This window comes from Lygodium microphyllum, chromosome 23 (genome assembly GCF_053477565.2).
Source record: "Lygodium microphyllum isolate KBCC chromosome 23, Lygodium_microphyllum_v1.1.10, whole genome shotgun sequence".
Taxonomy (NCBI): Eukaryota; Viridiplantae; Streptophyta; class Polypodiopsida; order Schizaeales; family Lygodiaceae; genus Lygodium; species Lygodium microphyllum.
Genome location: NC_141157.1, coordinates 44,154,547 through 44,166,788, shown reverse-complemented (window position 1 = coordinate 44,166,788; position 12,242 = coordinate 44,154,547). Strand labels below are relative to the sequence as shown.

General features: G+C 39.2%; 1 long non-coding RNA gene across 1 annotated transcript; it reads left to right on the top strand.

Annotated features, from left to right (window-relative positions):
- Nucleotides 1–2,517: 2,517 nt before the first annotated feature.
- LOC148016117 (uncharacterized) lies at nucleotides 2,518–6,360 on the top strand. The gene is made up of 3 exons (XR_015688093.1): nucleotides 2,518–4,268; nucleotides 4,360–4,840; nucleotides 4,929–6,360. It is a non-coding gene; the product is annotated as an uncharacterized LOC148016117 (long non-coding RNA).
- The last annotated feature ends 5,882 nt before the right edge of the window (nucleotides 6,361–12,242 follow it).

Here is a 12,242-nt window from a genome sequence, read left to right as displayed (position 1 = left end):
GATGTATGACTAGATGTGTGCCCATAAGTGGCTTTGTATGAGAGATATCGCAAAGATGCATGCTCCAGAAGCTCCAGGAAGAGATATCCAAAATCCCATAAGCACAGATAAGAAAAGTGGTATTATCCAAAAAGCTATAAAGGCATGTACTTGACACTCATTTCAATGGAATGGTACTTTCAGTTTGAGTCACTCAAGATTATGTTTATGAGTCCAAGCTAGTCTATCTTGAAACCTAATTCAGTTGAGTTACAATCTCTTCTCTTTATCATGTTTCAGTCCTATGATTTGCGTCCACCATAGCCAACTAGCTCTAAATCTGTGTTTCTTGACATAGTATCAGAGCCATGGTGAGCTAGTTTTGGCGTCATTAGTTAGTCGTATTCTAATGTAAATGGATAGTAGGAGTTGAACCTACGTTAAGGCCCTTTGCCATATCCGTATCTTAGGCCAACCTGTGGCCAAGGAAGAGGCTTAGAAATCCTCCTCTCTGTTGGGCTTAACAAACAAACAGATTTTGGTTCTGGTTTTCCAATGTCCACTCGAGTATAATTAGAATCTACCCGACTTCCCATGAAAAAATCTGCAGCCTTTGGTCTTTGTCATCAAGGGAGTCCAAGGAGGAGTTATCTATACCAATTCTGCATTACAATCTTGACATTGAGGCTTGCCACAAGCTCAATTGATCTGGACTAGCTATCTTCCCTGCAAACCGATTTGTAGATTGAGCGTCTAATGTGGATTCAAAGAATCTAGAATAGGAGGATTTTCAGATTTAGCTATGGCTCATATGTCATAAAGGCGTCAAGAGAAAAGAGCCAAAAGGGAAAGAAGGCATGTCAGAGCTTCCCATGGAATCGGATCCCTTGTCCTCTGAAGTAGCGTCCAGCTCCTCCGTAGAATACTGCACACGCAAGGATGTAGCAAAGCTACAGAAGAACTTATGGCTTGGGACAGAGGAAGTACAAGAGGCCAGGAGGCAAGCAGCACGCTGCTCTAACAAGCGGAGGCATGGCCAAGAAGGTCTGCTTCTGTGTGCAACAACAAAGACAGAGAAGAGAAGATGAGTCAAAGAGGAGACAAAGAAGAGAGAATCTGAAGCTCTAAAGATCATTGCTTGGTGTTGGATGAGCCCTCTTCACAATCACTGCCAAAATCTTGACCTATTTGAAATTGCACCATTTTTGTTGGCGGCCATCTCTGCTCATCACACGATTACTCTCATTAAACTTTCCTTTTATTTTATCTAAGGTTTGAAAATCCTTATCACTAAAGCCTCTTCACACCAATCATTTCTCACATTAAGCTTTACTTTCATACACACTCAAATTGATTTTCTCTTGTTTGCACACACATAAAATGTGCTTGAACCCTTGCAAAAACTCATTGAGCATCTATGTCATCAAGTGTCTATTGACACTAGCACTATGCATCCATTCCAATATCTGTCGAAGCATTTTGTAAAAGGGACTAGACATTGCCATTGAGCAGAAAACGCCAATTGGTAAGACCTTCCCACATAAAAAATGATTGGCTTGCACTATGCACAAAAGCCTAATGTCAAATCCTATGTTAGGTCAGATCCTATAAATGCTTGTCTATCTATTGAGCCAAATAAATTCCCAAATATCATGTATCCCAAAGCTTTGTATCCCAATAATTATGTCATGAATGCTAAAAAGAGCTTATCAAGTCAAAGTCATGCAAGCACAAAGATCATGTTAAGAAGACTAAAGAAAAAAGAGAAGTACCACGCGTCAACAAAGGGGACAAAGATCACAACAAAGAAAAAGAGTATGAAGACCAAGAAGGATGTTACCAAGAATGCCAAAGAAGCATGAAGAAGATAAAGAAATTTTTTATGCTGACAACAAAGAATATTCCCTTAGTGGTTCATGTTTTTCCCATAGTGAATGTAAAAACCCTTACCAAAATGTAAAGTTTCAAGCTTTAACTTGAATAGGCTGCCAAAGAGCTAGTCTCCCGGGCCATGTCATCATGTAGAGGGGGAAAAAGCTAGCAAGGGTAGAGACTCACCATTTGAGGGGGGGTGTTGAGAAAAACAAATGATGTATGTCTAGATGTGTGCCCAAAAGAGGCTTGCCCATAAGTGGCTTTGTATGAGAGATATGATAAATATGTATGCTCTAGAAGCTCTAGGAAGAGATACCTAAAATCCCATAAGCACTAAGAAGAAAAGTGGTACTATCAAAAAGCTATAAAGGCATGTACTCGACACTCATTTTAATGGAATGGTACTTTCAGTTTGAATCACTCAAGATTGTGTTTATGAGTCCAAGCTAATCTATCTTGGAACCTAATTCACTTGAGTTACAATCTCTTATCTTTATCATGTTTCGGTTCTATAATTTGCATCCACCATAGCCAACTAGCTCTAGATCCGTGTTTCTTAACATATATCCTCTCTCTCTCTCTCTCTCTCTCTCTCTCTCTCTCTCTCTCTCTCTCTCTCTCTCTCTCTCTCTCTCTCTCTCTCTCTCTCTCTCTCTCTCTCTCTCTCTCTCTCTCTCTCTCTCTCTCTCTCTCTCTCTCATATATGGCATACATCCCCACACTAAATCTTTCAATGACACCCATATCTGACATGTGTATTCATACATGTGTAGATAGCTTTGGAAATGGATCCAGAATCAAGTGCTACACCAAACATCGAGGTCCGCATATATGTATCCTCCCTCTCTGCCAAACCTATTATGCACTATACAAGTAGTCAGTTCCTAATGTTGAAGAAGGAAGACATTTCAAATGGTAATGGCTACCATGTTCTTGCTATCACCTATGCGAATGGCCGAATACAAAGCACGTCGATCCATTGTAACAATGACCATGAGGCTGCTAGGTATATGTTCTGGATACCTTGGTCTCTCAAGACTATCTTGTTGAACAAGGAAATGGGCCTACATTGCTGCCTTCCCCCACCATAGACCTCATCTAGAGCCCTTGCAGTGTTGAGAAAACAATAATCGCCATGGAAGCCTCACCACCCCCTTGGATATTGAGAAAACCAAAACCATCCCGATCACGCTTGATGTGGAAGAGGAGGGGATGTGACAATCCTCTTATTTTGTAAGTGTGTTTGAGTACATAATGTCTTCGAGGGGTTAACATCAAGTGTTACATCATTTGCTTCAGAATACGAGCGCTATAGAGAGAGTGAAGGAGATCCTAGTTTTGAATGATGGCAATGTGGCATATGAGATTTCACTAGTAGCAGACAATATGCATCCAATGGAGGGCATGGAGAAAAGTACAATGGTGGTCATTGCTAGACAAAGCTTGCATCAACATTGATGGCATTCCTCGATACTATTCGCTAAAGCAAATGTGTCAGAGAACTAGAGTGTCCCAATAGAAATTGTGTTGGCTGGTCAATTTTTGGCTTCCCAAACAAGGTGGCATGTTCATTTGCTCCAATATCATTAAAATGATTGTAGAATCACATGACATGGTTCTAATACCCTATTTCAAGTAAATCATACTAATCAAGTCCCAATACATGCCATGCATGTAAACTCAATACGGGCATATCGACCATTAGAATATCAGTTGATGGTCTCGGATGCCTTGGATGCTTCTACTATGTGATGTGAGTGAAACCAATGTCAAGATTGTTCATCCATCAAGGCACACATAACCATGAGGTGCAAAGAGGCACCTGCAGAGCTAATGTCAAAGAGGTGCGAAAGACTATAGAGGAAATAGTAAGAGACTTTAGTGTAGCTAGACCTTGACACCTACAAATGACTATGGCTAGAAGGCTAGTGATGAGTGCCTTGGTTCATGAGCAAGGTGTCCCCATGTTTGACACTGAACTCTAGACGAAGCTCGAGGAACTCCAACCACTCATTCAAAGGAACAAGTAACATATTATTCCATTCACAACACATTCCAAAATATCATTAAAAAGCCATGCATATGAAGATCAACATTCTGTGCATGCAAGTTCAAACACATGGTCCATGCGGCACGAGCTGAGAGTGATCAAGGAATGGAATCTCTTCTTCTAAAGTTAAACCATTGTTGTGCATACAAATTTTTCCATGGTAGTCTATTTTTTGGGTAAGCTATAATGATAGTAGGTGCTTTATGTTCAAAATGTCAATGATTGGGCCAATCTCAAGGGTTGACTTAGTGAATCATATGCGAAGAAATGGCACTAGCAACCTACGCAATAGCTGGATATGCTTCGACCACATGCATCGCATTAATGATTGGACCATCATGGCAACACATATGTATGACCCAAGGTAGATTCTCTTACACGATTCTACCATCACAACACAAACTTAACTAACATAGTTCTCCTTACTCTTCCATTCATGTCTTGTATTTTTGTAGTGTACAAGAGTTGATGACTTTGGCAATATGTGAGATGAAGGAAGAGGATACAGATGCACAAGCTCCATTTTGGACAAAGATGAATGAAGTGATGGAGAAGTGTGGATAGCTAAACACTAATTTTCAAGGATTCATGGCAGATGAGGCAGCCACCAACAACTAGAGGGCCATCCGCATAGTGTTCAATGGTGGTTTGGACAATGTAATGCAAGGAAAGGAGAGGTCTTGCTTATTTCATTGGGAATAATGTCTCTAAATACACACATCACAATATGTGCACAAGAGTTTCCAAGATGAGAACAAGCACTTGTACTACATACGGAGGTGTGTAGCCACAAAAGATGATGCAGCAATGCAATATCAATTCATTTTGGCTTGGTGGGCTTCAAGGAAAGTTGTGGATTATAATATACTAGTAATGGATTGTTGGCTTAGTTAGTGGTTTATCAAATATCCACATTGGAGGTGACACTTTGTCAGGGTAAGACTACTTCGTAATAGTAGGATGTGATGTGTGGTGCATTTGTTTTCTCACACTCCATACCTTCTCATGCTGTATTTTTGTCTAGGTAGTGGAGGACATTGCTCATATGCCAACCAAGAACCCAGCAAAGCCAATGCACGCAAGTTGGTTGGCAAGGGAGGGATTCAAGGGATCTATTGGCTTGTACGATGCATGTGTCAGTGATTTGGCCAATGCTCTACTACAAAGCACAAAATGGCATGCATTCATTGGTGGAGAATTCCATGGTGCAGGATTGATCCAATGCATAGAAGCTTTTGAGTCAACTATAACAAGGAATTAGCCCCACACCTCGAGCAACGGCAAGGACGGTTGAGGAGGTGGAAGGAGGAACTAAATTACATCAACATCCTGATTTTTTAGGGGACAATGTGACTGTACAAGAAAATGCAAGGTTAATGGGAAAGTGGGGTCCAAGGAAGCCAATGCCTCTCATAAGCTTGAGTATGTGATTGAAAACATACTTAGAAGAAAGGATACAACAAAACTAAACTTTGAGGACCCTTTGCCTTCTGACCAATCAAGGGTAGTATCACCAAATTATTCAGAGGAAATGGTGGTGGAGACAGTCCTTTGTGACACCATTTGGGCATTAAGAAAGATTCCAGCTCACAGTCATGTATAATGTCAAGGATGGTTGGGAGCTAGAGAGGGAAAATGCAAAAAACCTATCAAAAAGACGACACATGGGGTGCCTACACCTTCGTTTTGGGGTATCACGGAGTGGCCCAACTCAAGAGGAGAAGCTAGCAATCAACATGGAATGTGGCGCCAGTTCATGTGGATTTGTATGATAGTGTGGACTATACATAGAACATTTGTTCATACATTCATCATGCACCGCCCAAGGCTCCACAAGTATGGCCAATGGCATGAGGCACAAATTTGACTGTTGTCGTGCTATTACACAGACATGGTATGAAAAACCCTGGAGTGCATCATCATCTTCCTTTCTTATTAATCTAGAGAGTCAATGTCATATTAGTCATTAGTGCTAGTGTCCATAGTATGGATGGTTTCAAAATACTAGATTTTTGGACAAGTTTAGCCTATTTTAATAATATTTCAGATATTATTTCTTGTAAATATCCAAAAAATGTATAGAAAACTTATAGAATAAAGTGACATGCAAAAGCAACTTGCTTTTCAACCAGTTTTGGGAAAGCTCATGAAAAAAGAAGGGCTTCCGAAATTGTGTGGTGCACGATTGCAGTTTTTAACAGGCAACGAACAACACTCCGAACAAGGAGAAGAAGAAGGAGCGATCTGGAAGGATTCTGACTAGGCATCTTTGGGGTTTTACTCCCCTTTTGGAGCCAACAGAACCATCAGATTTGCAGTCTAAGAAGTAGAGAGGAAGCCAATGTTTGGTGTTTATTTTTTGTCTATCAGGGAGCTCCAAGAGATCTAATGCTTGGAGATTTCTTCCAAGTAGTCCTAGATAAGGATTTTGTTCATCTTCTCAAGTTCTATTAATACATAGTGCTTTGATTCATTAAGCTTTGTCTTTATCTTGTGTACCTCTTGTCTATTTTTTTCTTCTCTTCTATCTCCTATTCTCTACTTCTTTCTCTCTCTAATCCTCCCCGATACAACCTTTCGACTAAAACTCCTCTAACATTGGTGAGCCCAATATGAAAGGTTGTCGAAAGGAAAGACAAGATGAGAGAACCTTCAAGCACAATTTCTAGTGATGTTTTGCAATAGTTAGTACAAAATATGAACATGCTTATATAGATACAACAATAACAACAATACTAGATGCAAGCTTCTACTTAAACAAAACCTGTTGTGATAAATACTTTGCTGGCAATAGAGCATGAGATGAAGTTGTTTAATGGCACGAATGTATCTACATATTTACATACCTATGTTCAAAATATGGAGTTCTTTGGGGTAGCTCAACTTGCATGGAGCTAGTACTTTGTATGGGTCACTATACATGAACTAAAAGCCCAAGTTACTTACTTATAGATGCAAGATGCTAACTAGGTAGCTTTCAAAAAGATACTTAGGGAAAAAATTTACATTGAAGAAACCAATTTGATTATCTACAAGACTTTCCAGGAGTGGGTTCTATAACCCAATAAGGGTCTTATGGCTACGGAGTTATTAAGAGAATTTGAAAGTCAGTTTGAGTAGTTAGATCTTGCAGAACTGCAAGCTCTTGTAAGTTAGAAAATTGAATTGTTTCTACAAGTGGTAGATCCTGAGCTTCAAGAGAAGCTTGATGATTTAATAGAGGATTAGACTATGGAGACAAGGCTTAAAACAGAGTGGAGGCATGTTAAGAAAGTTGTTATTGAACTAGCGAAAAAGCATAGAAGAAGAGAAAGATTGCATGTATCTAGCTTGCCCACTATTATGGATAAAACAGTTGATGTATCCAGTAAGCCACCCATTTCTATGGCTAACCCTATGGCTACACCTTCTCTTTCCACTATTAGGAAGATGTATTAGATGAATTGGTCAAAGGCATGCGAGATCTTCAATTGAAGGTCACAAATTTGGATGAGAAAGGACAAGAGGAAAGGGGACGGGCAGAAGCCCCTAAACTAGGAAAAATATGTATATGGTGTAATAGTTTGCAACATGAAATGAAGGATTGTGTTGCTTATCAGGAGGCCTTGGCACGACAGCACATCTTTTGGAAAGATGGCAAGATCCATGCATAAGAAACGGGATTGGCTCTTGCTTTGAATTTTGGAAAGGGAGGTATGCAAAAGTTGTTGGAAGACTTGGCTGCTCAAAATGCTTATGCGATCGTACATGCTTCTACTTTTGGTTTATAGTTGGATAGAATTCCTGGCTAAAAGTGATGGTTGGTCCAAAGGCTGCAATATGGGACACATGCTTTGCATGCAACTAAAAAGAGGAAAACTACTAATAGTGAAATGCCTCATGCAAGGCAAGACATTCGTGATATAACTGGCTAGGAATCACTGGTAGATGCATATTCAATGGATGCATATTTAGCAAAAGTGCAAAACGTGGATGTACTTGTGGAAGAGAAACAGAAGAGAGATGAAGATAATTCAAGGATATCTAAGAGAGTGACAAGAAGAAGTGTGGATCCTCCTAAAGTTGCAAATCAGTCACCTCCTGAGCATATTATACAAGAGGTTGGGTAGGAGCAAAAAAAAGATAGCAAGCAAGAGGGCAAGCAACTGGGATATAAGCTACTGTCTGATATTGAGTTAAACATGGATGCCTTGAAAGATCCTATAGCGGAAGAGTCAGCCATTGCATCTGTAGATTTTCTTAATGCATCTGAAGAGGTTTATGAAGTTCATGTTTTACTTCATGCAGGGACTCAAATGGAGATTAATGAAGTGTTGGATGCGCATGATTTGCATAATACAATTATGGTTTATGAGACAATTCATGAGCTCAAGGATATGCCTTTAGAGGATGTTAGATGTAATGCTCCACAACTCGAAAATGTTTCAGATGCTTTGTTAGAGGCCTTGATAGGCAATTCTAAGATGCTTCAAGATATGGACTGCTTCACTATTTTCGGTGATGATGAGCATGTATTGGATACAAGTGAGACTTGATTTATGTTTTATGTGGTACACAATTGTTAGTATCAATAGATTTCCATGTGCTATACTCTTATAGAGCAGGCATGTTGCTATGTATTTGTTGATATGTGCATTCATAGCTTGTATATGGAGATTCAATAGCCTCTACTATATGATGTGCACCCAAGGCCTAATAACCTTGGAGTTGATACTTAGTATGTTGTTAGAGTTGTACAAATGCTAGTTATTTGATCCATGATCCAAGGGGATGTCTTATTATGTGCATGATGAGCGACAAGTTGATGCTATGGGTGTTTGACCCAAGTGGTGCATTGGTGGCACATACCGAAGGATGTGCAGGTTCAAAGAGGCCGGATTCGTACTGCTACACGAACATAGTACGAACATAGTATGAAAAACCCTAGAGTGCATCATCATCTGACTTTCTTATTAATCTAGAGAGTCAATGATGTTAGTGTCCATAGTATGGATGGTTCCAAAATACGGTATTTTTGGACAAGTTTAGCCTATTTTTTATATTTTGGATATTATTTCTTGTAAATATCCAAAAAAGATATAGAAAACTTCTAGAATAGAGTGACATGCACAAAGCAAGTTGCTTTTCAATGAGTTTTGGAAAATCTCATGAAAAAAGGAAGGCTTTCGAAATTATGCGATGTGCGATCGTAGTTGACAAGGAGCACAAACACAGTATAAAAAACCCTGGATTGCATCATCATCAGACTTTCTTATTAATCTAGAGAGCCAATGTCATATTAGTCATTAGTGTTAGTGTTCCATAGTATGGATGGTTCCAAAATAAAGGACTTTTGGATAAGTTTAGCCTATTTTTGATTATTTGGATATTATTTCTTGTAAATATCCATGTAGAATAGAGTGACATACAAAAATCAAGTTGCTTTTCAACTAGTTTTGGGAAAGCTCATGAAAAAAGAAGGGCTTCTGAAATTGCGCAACACACGATCACAATTGACAAGTAGCAAACAACACTACGAACGGGGAGAACAAGAAGGAGCGATCTAGGAGAATTCTGACCATGCATCTTGGGGTTTGACCCCCTTTCCAAGCCAACTGAACCATCAGATTTGCAATCTAAGCAACAAAGAGGAAGCTAACATTTGGTGTACATTTTTTGGTCTACCACGGAGCTCTAGGAGCTCTAATGCTTGGAGATTACTTCTGAGTAGTCCTAGATAATGATTTTGTTTATCAAGTTCTATCAATGCATAGTGCTTTGATTCATTAAGCTTTGTCTTTATCTTGAGTGCCTCTTGTATATTCTTTTTCTTCTCTTCAACCTCATATTCTCTACTTCCTTTCTCTCTCTAATCCCACGGTATGACCTTTTGACTAAAACCCCTCACATTGGCCACTATGTGTGAACACAGTATAAGAAACCCTAGAGTGCAGCATTATTAGGCTTTCTTATTCATCTAGAGAGTCAATGTCATATTAGTCATTAGTGTTAGTGTCTATAGTATGGATGGTTCCAAAATACTAGATTTTTGGACAAGTTTAGCCTATTTTTGATATTTTGGATATTATTTCTTGTAAATATCCAAAAAAGGTATAGAAAAATTCTAGAATAGAGTGACATGCAAAAATCAAGTTACTTTTCATCTAGATTTGGGAAAGCTCATGAAAAAAGAAGGGCTTCCAAAATTGCGCGGTGCACGATTGCAATTGATAGGTAGCAAACAACACTACGAATGGGGAGAAGAAGAAGGAGCGCCCTAGGAGAATTCTAACCACACATCTTTGGGGTTTTACCCCCTTTCAGAGCCAACTGAACCATCAGATTTGCCGTCTAAGCAACAAAGAGGAAGCTAATGTTTTGTGTACATTTTTGGTCTACCACGAAGCTCTAAGAGATCTAATGCTTGGAGATTACTTCTGAGTAGTCCTAGACAAGGATTTTGTTTATCATCTTAGATTCTATCAATACATAGTGCTTTGATTCATTGAGCTTTGTCTTTATCTTGTGTACCTCTTCTCTATTCTTTTTCTTCTCTTCTATCTCCTATTCTATACTTCCTTCTCTCTCTGATCCCCGATGGATACGACCTTTCGACTAAAACCCCTCTCACTTTGGCCATTATACGCAAACACAGTATAAAAAACCCTAGACTGCATCATCATCAGGCTTTCTTATTAATCTAGAGAGTCAATGTCATATTAGTCATTAGTGTTAGTGTTCATAGTATGGATGGTTCCAAAATACTAGATTTTTGGACAAGTTTAGCCTATTTTTGATATTTTGGATATTATTTCTTGTAAATATCCAAAAAAGATATAGAAAACTTCTAGAATAGAGTGATATGCAAAAATCAAGTTGCTTTTCAACTAGTTTTGGGAAAGCTCATGAAAAAAGAAGGGCTTCCGAAATTGCGCAGCGCACAATCGCAATTGATAGGCAGCAAACAACATTATGAATGGGAAGAAGAAGAAGGAGCAATCTGGGAGAATTCTAACTAGACATCTGTGGGGTTTTACCCCCCTTTTGGAGCCGACGGAACCATCAAATTTGTGGTCTAAACAACAAAGAGAAAGCTAATGTTTGGTGTACATTTTTGGTCTACCACGGAGCTCGAGCATATCTAATGCTTGGAGATTGCTTCCAAGTAGTCCTAGACAAGGATTTTTATTCAGCTTCTCAGGTTCTATCAATACATGGTGATTTGATTCATTAAGCTTTGTCTTTATCTTGTGTATCCCTTGTCTATTCTTTTTATTCTCTTCTATCTTGTATTCTCTACTTCCTTCTCTCTCTGATCCCCGGTGGATACGACCTTTCAACTAAAACCCCTCTGACATTGGCCGCTATACATGAACACAGTATGAAAAACCCTAGAGTGCATTATCATCTGGCTTTCTTTTTAATCTAGAGAGTCAATGTCATATTAGTCATTAGTATTAGTGTCCATAGTATGGATGATTCCAAAATATGGGATTTTTGGACAAGTTTAGCCTATTTTTGATATTTTGAATAATATTTCTTGTAAATATCCAAAAAATGTATAGAAAACTTCTAGAATAGAGTGACATGCAAAAAGCAAGTTGCTTTAGCCAAATTTGGGAAGGCTCATGAAAAAAGAAGGGCTTCCAAATTTGTGTAGTGCACAATTGCAATTGATAAGCAACAAACAACACTTCAAACGAGGAGAAGAAGAAGGAGCGATCTGGGACAATTCTGACCAGGTGTTTTGGGGTTTGCCCCTTCCTTTTGGAGCCAACAGAACCATCAAATTTGCAATCCAAGTAGCAAAGAGAAAGCTAATGTTTAACGTATGTTTTTGGTCTATCATGGAGCTTGAGGAGATCTAATGCTTGGAGATTGCTTGTGAGTAGTCCTAAACAAGGATTTTGTTTATCAAGTTCTATCAATACATAGTGCTTTGATTCATTGAGCTTTGTCTTTATCTTGTGTGCCTCTTGTCTATTCTTTTTCTTCTCTTCCACCTCCTATTCTCTACTTCCTTTCTCTCTTTGATCCCCGCAGTACAACCTTTCAACTAAAACCCCTCTCACATTGGCCACTATGTGCGAACACAGTATAAGAAACCCTGGAGTGTAGCATCATCAGGCTTTCTGATTCATTTAAAGAGTCAATGTCATATTGAGTGTGTGCGATAAGCGAGCTTTTGGGTGAGCTTTTTTTTTTGCAACCTCGAGTTTTATTCCACATAGTCCACTTGGTCCTCTTTTTCTTTTGGGCATATATCAAGTGCCAACGTTGCTCCTCCATTGCCGCCACCACCACTAGCGCTGCCACCATCACCATGACATCCTACTCTCCCCCTCCTCATTAGAACCAC